The following is a 9,314-nucleotide window of genomic DNA, read 5'->3' as shown; positions in this document are numbered from 1 at the left end:
ATTACCTTTGTAAAAGGAATTTGCTTTACTCTTGATCTTATAATAACATCAAAGCACATTCTCAGACACTTGAAACTTTCCCTCGCATGTCATAAGTATAATGTATAATATTCGCGCGCATATGCATGCGTGTGTACGTAAGCGCGCCTATATGGCATTTATAAATGTGCGTAACACAGAGAAGTAGAGAGAGAGAGAGAGAGAGAACGAGCTTTGGGCTCGAGAACCTCTGTGTAAACAAATATAATAAATTCACGAGTGCGTATAAGTAAACGGGTCGTGCAGCAACAGCTTCAACTATTGAAAAATCATCCCCGCGTTATAAACTCGAGGCGCCGCTATAGTATATATTCATACCTTTCGTTCTATGTTACAGGTAACTTATCAGGTGATGAAACAAAGGATTGGATAATTGCTAATGATTTCAATTATTATTTTTTACATTTATTTCTTAGGAATTAACAAAAACATCCATAAATTTTCGATGGATATATTGTATATAAAATTGACCCTACCGCATTTGAGAGCGTAAGAAAAAAGTTTCCACTTTCGTGCAATATAATAAAAGGTTTTTAAAAAAAAATCCTATCGCGTGTAAAACGCAAATGCGTCCCATAAGGCGCGCGACGGCCCGTACCAACTGCTCAATCGCTGGGTACAGTTCAAGCACAAAGAAGAAAAGCTTCAAGTGCTCGATATATATCGCATAATAACGTCGAGCTGCTGCTGCCGCCGCCGCCACCGCCGCTGAGCGCTTTTAATATATATGAATGCGCGCGTAAATCGGGCTAGGTCTATATTTATGCCGCGCGCGTATCAAAAATTGCGCGCGGCCAAAGGTCGAGACCGTTGTAAAAATCGTTTGACATTGTGCTCGCTCGGTTTAGTGCCGTTACACAAAAAGAATATGCGTGTACGTTGTGTATACGTGCCCACACACACACACACACACACACAGCTAGTAGTCCTCGTCGACGTCTCTCTCGTCGCGCGCGCGATGCAAGTTGGCTTGTGCGGTGTATGTACATGAAATGTGCGTAACGAGCGCTCAAGTACTCGACGGACGGTTGGTTCTCTCCTGTATATGGCTGCGAGGTATATACCATAGGCATGTGTATACGCGACGATTGTCAACGACTGCTGTTGCCTGCTATATGTACGTACCTATATACGTACGCTGCATAATAATTGCACACACATCAGAAAAATCTGTCGTGGCACGTCGTACGTTGTATACATTCGCAGCAGCAGCAGCAGCAGCGAGCGTTGGCCCGCAAAGCGTTATATAGAGTATACACGTAAGACCCCGCGACGTCGTTGGCTTTGATTGTGCCTTGCTATACGTCGCGCGATATGCACTTATGTGTGTACTGCTGCTGTCTGTGTGTATATACGCGTAACGCGAGGCACTTGACGAGCCGTTGGCGCGTACACGATGGCCCATCGACTACTACTGTGCGCGCACGGGATTACGCGAAGCTTATCCCCGGCTCTGCACACATATATACGCATGAGGCATATGCGCGCGTATTGTTTATAATAAGCCGACGACTTCTCTCTCTCTCTCTCTCTCTCTCTCTCTCTCTCTGGGCTACGTAAAGTCGCACAAGACGTAATCAGGAGTGTATATACCCAAAGCTCTTATGTACCGATCGATGATTTTGGGAGCGAGGACGACGACGACGAAAAGTCAGCGACGTTCCCACACGCGCGCAGCACTGTACATTGCCAAGGAGAGAAAGCGAGTGAAAGAGGGAGAGAGCGATTTTTCGCAGAGCGATGCGCTCGTTTTTCCAGGAGACTGGACACGCGCCACCACCGGCATTCCTCTACGCACGCTCGCGCGGGGGGTCTTACGTCCGATGCAGTCAGCGCTGCCGTCGCCTGGATCCTATGAGCAACGAGTAGCGGAGGCCCCCATTAGCAGATACGAGCGCATTGCAGCGGCGTATTATAGGTACGGACCAGTGCTCAGCGCGGGAACACTCCAGGGGGGTCCCGTCGCCTACCGTAACAACGCGATGACTTTTCTTCGCGTCGTCTGGGCGCGCGCGCGAAAGCCTATACCTACATTTCAAGCTTGTAGGTACAGAGAGAGAGAAAGAAAGAACAAACCACTCACCACCGCCGATGATCACTTGAACGCGACGAGTGTGCAGCAGCAGCAGCAGCAGAACATATACCATGCGGAGCGTGATTATTCAGCATCACTGGGCCGCTGCTCGGCCACGGCGACCCATGCTCACTGAATCCGTGCGACGAAGAGGGGTGTGCTGCGCTGCGCATACACCGGGCGGCTCGACGCGCCCAAGGAGAGAAAGAAAAAAGCGCGAGGCTGTTTGACTTTTCGTTTCTTCGCATTCGCTATATAATATGTATCGAGGCACTGCTATTGTTGCTGCTCAAGCTCGATCTGTGCGATTTCGCTTCGACGTATACCGTACGTGGGACTTTGGGCCTTTTCGTTTCGCGTCGTCTTTTGCGCGTTCATCGGAAATGTACGCACGACACGACTCCTTGAAGGCGATCGTGCTCGGCCATCCGTGTGACAAATCGTAGCAATGCTATATTCGCGCGTATAATGGGCGCGTTTTGGGGCGTTTCCACGCTAATTCCTCGCTTGACGACTTTACCTACGTGAGACTGACTTTTATAGATGAATTTTCGGCTTTGATAATGCTTGCATAGACAAAGAGGTGTGTTTTAGTTCCGATAACTAACCCAGTTTCACGATGTTATATAATTATTTCATCTTTGCCACTTAAAGATTTACAGATATATGGTGCATTATTTCAAAAGCGTGATATGACATGTCTTGTTATTGTAGCTATTAGAAAACTTTAAAAAAATAAAAACTAAGACGGTAGAACCTTTCATTTTACTGAATTTTACCTTCCGCAACTATAAAATTTCCATAAAAAAAGACCACATTGATTTGCCAGACGGATAAACACACAAAATGTCCTCTCCGTGACCTGTCCTGAACCCAGAATCGATTGTGTTCATTCATTAAACACATTTTTACAGATATCTAGCAATATTGTGGTACATGGGCCTTATTCTATACATCCCAAAGAAAGTTTTTTTGCATCACTCGTCATCTTAAATAGTTTCAAAACAATTGTACATAAGTAACAAATGTGTCCTTAAATTATGTGAAATTTTACATCATTACAAATATAGTGCCAGTAAACGTGTTAGACAGTAATTTTGACCTCTCTAACTATACGAGGGTCATCTTTCAGAACTACGGTACTCGATTTTTACCCGTAGAATATTCAAATCTTAGTTGCAGCTTCACTATAACAATAGTTGCACACGAAAATCGTAATAGTAAAATAAAGTGTCCCCTCCGTAATCGACGAGTTTTCGAGCTAGCAATTTTTGTTTTTGACTCTGGGGGCATGAAAACGTTCGTTTTTACAAACAATTTTTGTGGGTGATCGGAAAAAAAATTTTCAACTTTGTTGTCGTCGTGAAATTTGATAAAAGGGCGATTTGTCCCCTCCGTGAGGGTACTGACCATCTAGTGGTGTAGATTGGATTTAATTTGATTTCCAAAAATCTGCATTTAGGTTTAAAAATATTTTACAGAAATGAAGAATGTTGACCATTTCAAATTCATGCTTTTACTTATACAACTATTTTTACTTTGCCATTTGCAGATTTACGTGTAATGATACTCGCCATCTAGCGGTGAAAGCTATCTTTAATTATGATTGACTTTCCATAATTTATAAAGCAATTAACGTGCAAAATAAAAAAATAATAAAAAACTAAATTGCAATCGAAAAGTTTAAATTTGAGCATAGAATTAAATATATTTCGTTCATTTATGCATCAAAAATAATATAAAGTGAATGTGCTTACTGCCGGCCACCATTCAATTTTCGACCACCCTAAGATATTACTTATATAAATACAAATATATACGATATTTCGACGCAATGAAATATTTTTTCAATTCTATAAATATTATACTTTCAGCGAAAATTCATAGTACCCTTAAAAATTATTAAATCTTTTTCGTTACTCAATTTATAATTCTGCCCTTGTCGAAAACGTATCTATTCGGTACAATTATGCAACCAGTTTTCAACCACCTGCAATAATCCTTGATAACTTTTATTCAAAAGTTTTTTATTCAATTTGAAGCTCGACAATAGTTACCTCGTGCACTTTTAGACATGTAGATTCATTTATTATGCCTTCGGACCTCAAAAATAAAAATTTAATCGAGTTCCAAGTTGAGGGTCTTAGACGACTCAGTGAGGTGGTCGAAAAATGTAAGATTCGCATTTTTTTAAATAATATTTTTGAAATATCACCAGCATTTTTTGATCAAGTGTATGTACTCATTCGAAAGTATAAACTTTTTCTATAAAAAGCTAATTTTAGATAAATTTTCAAACGTCTTGCACAAGCTCTGTAAATGAATAAAGAACGATTTTTTCTCAAGGGTCCAAAATATGGCACATTTACCCTATATGATTAAACTATCCTGCATTTTTTATAAAGTTCATGTAAAAATCAGCAGTACTTATGCATTAATTTTCCACGATGATTTCATGTAAACGTACTAACATTCAATTTTGTCTTATTTTATTTTAATATCTGATTTTACGTTTATGCATCACACATCTGATAATGAACGAGCCACTTAAGCGAGCCGCTTAAATAGATTATCAAAGTTCAAATTACAATTGAATTGAAATTATTTCTGATCTTTGATTGCCCTAGTGTCGCAAATAAACGATGAAATTAACGAATACTCGTTTGAAGTAAAGTTTTACGATCTATTTATTTACGCTACGAAGTTTAAATTATTGTTCAATGATAAATACGATTGGCAATGGACGTTGTACAAACGGATATTCATTTACGATAATCTGTATTTTGCGCGTTAGCTTCTGAAAAAAATCGAAACGACTTTAGAGAAATTAATTATTTTCCAAAAACTGTGTCGATTATATCAATTTGAATGTATTAAAATTTTTATCCATCTCGCGACCGATATCACGAGTGGGTACAATTAAATAATCAATTTCAGCACGTGCTTTATCAAAATTACGTAATTAAATCTAAATAAAAAATTGTCAATCTCCAAACTCTAAAGTTCAGAGCTCATTAAAAATTTTATTAAATATTTATCAAAAAAAGGTTATTAAATTTTAATAATACCCATATACAGAAGGTATGTAAGCTTCGAATATCATCTAATTTGAAACCGTCGCATAGCTTCCTCTTGAGAGAAAGCAATATCTATACACTTCCTGTTGTCGCAGGCACTCTTTTTTGATATGCAGGGACAAGAAATAATAATTAGAAGTGATAATAATTTACTATAATTTTGTATAAATACCCATGTGAGTCTCATTCAGCCATCAGTTACGAACTGGCTCAACATCAAAGGAGTCAAAGACAACTAGGACAATGTCGAAGCTGACTCTCGTGTAACTAACATATTCTTTCAAATTTACTGTAAAAAATTTTTTTTTATAAATATTGCATTTTTGGTAGATTTATTTACAAAAGAAATTGTTCATTTGTTCACTTTAAATTTCTATCTACCAAGTATAACATATTCATTTGAATAAAGAAACATTTAATTTCTTTTCGAAGCTTCGCCGCTGTAGCGGTCTTGATGCTGAGCGATCCTTGCTCAGCTTCGGAAAATTTACCTGGACAAGACTTGGGGGAGGTCAAGCGATCCTGGTTCCCGGAAGATTACAAACGTTCCTACTGGTATCCATTATTCTATAAGCGCAGCGTAGGTGACCGACACAACTTGGAGGACAAACGTTCCTGGTTCCCGGAAGATTACAAACGTTCCTTGTGGAATCCGGAATTCGATAAGCTTAGCGAAGAAGACCAACAAAACTCGTGGTCTGATCCTAAGCGGTGGTCTGAACTGGCGGATCTTTTATCACATTATCAAACGGATCATGTTAAAACCAAACGTTCTGGCATCAACCTTTGATTTGATATGAAGTAAAGCGTCTTGGTGATCATTTACGGTTGGATAAATAAATAAATTGAATTAAAATTATTCAATACTGTGATAATGTATCAGGATAATTTTGTACAACTAATCAGAATATGAAGTACAATTTTTTTTCCCTTCTAGCTGCAGTTGAGTTTACTCCCAAAGCTCATTAATCTTGATGAATTTTTGCATCGCGATTATATATAGCAAATGGATTTGCATACAACTGCGAATAAGACTTGCTAATGTACGCTGGCGTACGTAGATATATGCTATATATAGTATATACGTATATATGCTAAAGGCTATATATATATATAAAAGGGAGCGAAAAGCTCGCGCGCAAAAAAGAAAAAGAAAGAGAGAGAGAGAGAGAGAGAGAGAGAGAGAGTAAGCGCGCACGGTAGAAGCGACGACGACGACGACGACGACGACGTGGCCATTGTTCTAGCGGTGCCCGTGTTCGTGCTCAAGTGGCCGATCGCTACCCCGTGCGCGCGCGCGCCCGCTCCGCACCGACGTCGAGGCATCGCTGCTCTCTGGTGCTGCCACTGCTGCTGCTGCATCGCGTATACTATATAGTCTACTCCGTAGCCCCCTCGCAGAGCCCAAGCTCACGTATTACACCTTTTTCGCTCCCTCTCTCTCTCTCTCTCTCTCTTCGCGATCTTTCAACTCTCGTGTACACTTCACTCGACTCGTCGAATGAAAGTCGCATTTTAATTGCTATCGAAGATAAGAGAAAAGAGAGAGAGAGAGAGAGAGAGAGAGGAATCTTGCGAAACATTCGCACAGCTTCGTTATGCGACTCGGTGGACGCTTTGCCTGCGATATATACATTCGTCGAGTTAGAGATGAGTTTTGAAATCATTATTCGGTGAACCGTAAAGGACTAACAAAGGCGTAACAAAAAAAGATTTGAAAAAATTCACTCAGTATTATAGGTGCGAATTGTTCGAAATAAAATAACAAATCATGAACACGATCGAAAACGAATTATCCGACAAATGTTACCTGCGCAAGCTCACAGATGTCACAACGTGCGTATATTTATATCGCCGTTCGAAAAAATATGAAATTTATAAGTATACAGAACATTGTAATAATCTGGAAAATGTACAATAAAGACAGTGTAAATGCCTCGTATGAGGCCTAAACACTTTAATATAAAAAAAAAAAATATATGAAATTTATTTTCATTCGACGGCAAAGTGTACAGCTCAAGCGGACGATTTCAAATTCATTTTTTGCTCGCCCTCAACAATGGGCATGAACTTTAAACTTTAGATTATCGCTCAAGAAAGAAAAAGTGAAAGACTCGGGAATAAAGTGCGCTTGCAAGGGAGAGAGAGAGAGAGAGAAGGAGAAAACAAGCACACCTGGACCTGCAGAAAGCGAGTGAGCGAGTACCAAGCTCAAGGGCGCGACAAGGGTCCTCTGGCCTCGCTCTTCAGAGAGGCAGCAGCAGTAGCGCCCGCTACAGCAGCGCAAGCTCCAGCAGCAGCAGCAGCAGCAGCAGTTCAACGGATCGTAGATTTCGCCCTCCTTTTTTTTTTATCCATTTGGCTTTTGTCTTGCGCGCTTAGGTTTTCTCGCACTTCTCTCGTTTCCTCTCTCTCTGTCTCTCAAGATCATGCAACCAATAGTCACAATGTACTTCTCTTTTTGTCTCTCTCTCTGTGACTGCTCGAGCTATATAGCAATCGTATAGTAGTAATAGAAGTGGCAGCTAGAGCGCCTCGGCTCCACGATTGTCAGCTTACGACGAGTGTGCTTATTTGATGCTTGGAATTAATCGATCGACGCTTGTGTATATATACCGAACTGTGTTTAGCGATCGGACGACGCGACAACACACACACACACTCACTCATCAAAAGTTACCTCGTTTTTTTCTTTTTTTACTCTTCTCTTTCGTCGAGTCGTCGAGATGATCCGCGCACCGAGAAGAGCAGTCGAGGTCGAGCGGATATATATCACGACAAATCCTTGAACGATACGTAGCCGCAACCTCGTTAAGACTCGATTGTATGTAAACCCGAGCAACAATCTTGGCGCATTGAAATAATCGCTCGATATCCTTCAATCAACCACCTCGTTTGTTTCGCATTTGCATCAACCATTGATACTTATAAATGTCGAGCTCCCGCGCACAATCAGCCAAATCAAGCGTCCAAGTAGCAAATCGTACACATGCGGTGAGAAATGCCAATCGAGTGCAATTCATACATAACAGTATATAGTTGGCTATAGCCGGCCGGAAAAACGTGCGACAAGCGTGCGTATAGGCTCGAAATCTGCATGCCTGGAGCTTTCGACGTGGCACACGTACATTATACGCTGTACGCACGCACTCCTTCGCAGCAAGGGGTAGATGCTTATCGCGGGCCGAGCTGCCCTAAAAGCTCTCAACGCAGTTCTCGGGCTCGCGGCGATCGCCCAACGAGTCGACCGAGATAACGGCTGTAGCAAGTACTACCGCGTCGACCCTTGCGCGACGTACTACGCATACATATACGTTGTGTATAATGCGTATACTGCATCGAGAATTCAATGAGGCGAAACCGCATTTACTTAAATATTTCATACACTCCTTATCGCCGATCGCATTATACTTTATAACGCATAAACGAAGTACGCTACGTATCCGAGAGTATATTATACGTTCGACGAGTGTGCGTACACGTGAACGCGAGAACTCTCGCGCAGTCAAATGCTGTGACCACTCGAATATACGCGCGTAATACGCGTTTAAGCCGGCAATTCACATGTCAAAGTACGTAATGAAACGTATCGGTGTTTACGTTTGTTTATTTTCATAGGCCGGGCGCGTCTTGAAACTAATTTTCTTCATTGTAACCGACTCGCGCTGACCCCCTCCCTATGTTTGTACATTACAATGTTATACACGCGCTCTCTGCTACGTATATACACCTCGTAAGCATCGTTGATTATCGTCGAGATGATTCTTTAGCTTCATAAACGCCGAACGCGAAACTCGATTAATCGATCGATCTTATGTAGCACCGAATCGCGCGTAATTAAAATCGCACGTATCGTTTAAAAAATCTGCCACTCGAGAGAGCTTTCGGGCACTCGACAATTTGTGCGCGCTCGAACATTTATATATGACGTAAAACGAGCGCGTATCCTTTGCATTTTTTTCTTTCTTTCTCGAGCGTATTTCAAATTACCGATGGACATGCACGTATATCCTTGCCGTCGTCTTTGTTCGCGAAATTGCCCGAATATTATACTATTGTGCGTTGCTGCAACGCGAGGCTTGAGACAAAACGAGATGGATGAAAAAAAAAAAAAAATTATACCG

This window comes from Trichogramma pretiosum, unplaced genomic scaffold, assembly GCF_000599845.2.
Source record: "Trichogramma pretiosum strain Unisexual culture from Peru unplaced genomic scaffold, Tpre_2.0 scaffold42, whole genome shotgun sequence".
Classification (NCBI taxonomy): Eukaryota; Metazoa; Arthropoda; class Insecta; order Hymenoptera; family Trichogrammatidae; genus Trichogramma; species Trichogramma pretiosum.
The sequence above is the reverse complement of the archived record's forward strand: the minus strand, read 5'-3'. Positions refer to the sequence as shown.